Source organism: Halichoerus grypus, chromosome 4 (assembly GCF_964656455.1).
Source record: "Halichoerus grypus chromosome 4, mHalGry1.hap1.1, whole genome shotgun sequence".
In the NCBI taxonomy this organism is placed as follows: domain Eukaryota; kingdom Metazoa; phylum Chordata; class Mammalia; order Carnivora; family Phocidae; genus Halichoerus; species Halichoerus grypus.
Genome location: NC_135715.1, coordinates 37,397,111 through 37,399,522, shown reverse-complemented (window position 1 = coordinate 37,399,522; position 2,412 = coordinate 37,397,111). Strand labels below are relative to the sequence as shown.

Genomic DNA, 2,412 nt, shown 5'->3' with positions numbered 1-2,412 from the left:
CAAGTGTCCATCTATTGATGAATGGCTAAAGAAGATGTGGTATGTGTGTGTATGTGTGTGTGTATATATATATACATATTTATATATAGGAATATAATTCAGCCATAAAAAAGAATGAACTCTTGCCATTTACAACAACATGGATAGAAATAGAAAGTATAATGCTTAGGTAAATAAGGTCAGTCAGAGAAAGACAAACACCATGTTCTCTCACTTGTATGCAGAATTTAAGAAACAAAAGAGTAAAGGAAAAGAAAAGAAAGACAAACCAAGAAATAGACTCTCAACTATAGAGAACAAACTGATGGTTACCAGAGGGTAGGTGGGTGGGAGGATGGAATAGATAGGGCATATGGGGATTAAAGAGTATACTTGTCATGGTGAAAAATAAAATGAAAATTTAAAAAACTAAACTAAACTAAAACAAAACATGTAGCACTGGAAATCCTAGCCAGAGCAGTTAGGCTAGGAAAATAAATAAAAGGCATCCAAATCAGAAAGGAAGAACAGAATGATCTCTATTTACAGATGACATTAACTAATATATAGAAAACTACAAAGAGTCCACAAAAGGAACTGTTTGAACTAATAATTCTATTCAGTAAAGTCAAATGATATAAAAATCACGATACAGAAATAATTTGCATACTTCTACATAATGAATTATCTAACAAAATAAATTAAGAAAACAATCCCATTTCTTGCCGCACAGTCTGAAACCCATGCAGGACTTCTCAGCCTGCAAAATCCCACTCAGGCTCCAAGCATGGTGGCCATCCTGTGCATGAATGAGCTGGAACCCTGCATGAATGAGAATTTCATCTCCAGAGCCTCTGCCACCATGGAAGACACTGTGATGAGCGTCAAAATTATCCAAAACCACCTCACTGGAATCTCAGCTGGCTACTGTTTTGTAGAATTTGGAGATTTGGCCATAGCCAAGAGGTGTTTGCACAAAATTAATGGGAAACCCCTTCCAGGACCCACACTTTTACTTAGCTTATAGCTGCACCAACCTGACACACCTGGGCTCATAGAACCATGGAGCTGGCCTTAGTGATCATCTGTGCAACCCTTCATTTTATACAGGAGAAAAAGTTGTGGCTTAGAGAAAAGAAGATGCTTTGTCCAAGGCAAAACATTTTAAACTGAATTATGCCACTTCTGGAAAATAACCAGATAACAGCCCTGAGTATTTCCTCTTTGTGGGGGACCTGACCCTGGTTGTGGATGACAACATGCTGTATGAATTCTTCATCAAAGTCTACCCCTCCTATTAGGGAGGCAAGGTGATTTTGGACTAAACAGGTGTGTCTAACAACTATGGTTTTGTGAAAATCACAGATGACCTGGAACAGAAGTGAGCCCTGACTGACTGCCAAGGAGCAGTCGGCCTAGGGCCTAAACCAGTGCAGCTGAGTATGGCAATCCTCAAAGCAAGCCAAATGATGTCAGTGGAGTATAGTCAAGTCAGATGTACAATTACAGCTACAACCACTATTACCAGTAGTACCAGAACGACTATGCCCAGTGGGACCAGAACACAGGCAGCTACAGATTTGGCTACCCCCTGTATGGTTATACCCAGAGCACTATGTAGAGATATGAAGAAGTTAGGGATGACACATTGGAAGACCCCATGTCACAGATGGATGTGATTGAGGCCAACAAGGAGTTCATGGAGCAGAGAAAAGAGCTGTAGGATGCACTGATGGAATGTCACTGGCAACTCCTGGACACGGTATCTTCAGAGGCCCCTACCATGATGTAGCCAGGATGAAGGACAAGACAAAGTATTCTGTGTGAGGGAGATAAAAGACTCATTTTTAACAATAATGACAACAACAAAAAATATTGGAAGAACTTTTACCTTTTTGGAAATGTTTTGTAAGATTTTAGTAATTGACAATTCTGAGATTATGACTATTCCTGCAACACTGCTGCCTTCATTTGACAGTGAGACACTTGAGTTTGAAAACCAAGGGACCAACTCATAACTGTTGAACAAGTTTCCAAAAAAAAAAAAAAAAGAAGAAGAAAGAAAGGAAGAAAAAGAAAAAGGAAGAAAGGAAGCATTCCCATTTATGAGAGCATCAAAAAGAATAAAATACTTAGGAATAAACTTAACCAAGGAGGCAAAAGGCATGCACACTGAAAACTACAAAACATGTTGAAAAGAATTTTTAAAAGACACAGATAAATGGAAAGGTATCTTGTGTTCATGAATTGGAAGACTTACTATTGTTAAAATGCCCATATTACCCAAAACAATGTACAGATTAAATGCAATCTTTATCATGATTTCAATGGCATTTTTCACAAAAAGGAAAAAATAATCCTAAAATTCATATGGAACGAAAAAGGACCCCAAAACAATCTTGACAAAGAAGAACAAAGCTAGAGGACACACAC

General features: G+C 38.1%; 1 pseudogene; it reads left to right on the top strand.

Moving 5' to 3' along the window:
- Positions 1-766: 766 nt before the first annotated feature.
- On the top strand, positions 767-1,771 carry LOC118540062 (tRNA selenocysteine 1-associated protein 1-like; annotated as a pseudogene).
- The last annotated feature ends 641 nt before the right edge of the window (positions 1,772-2,412 follow it).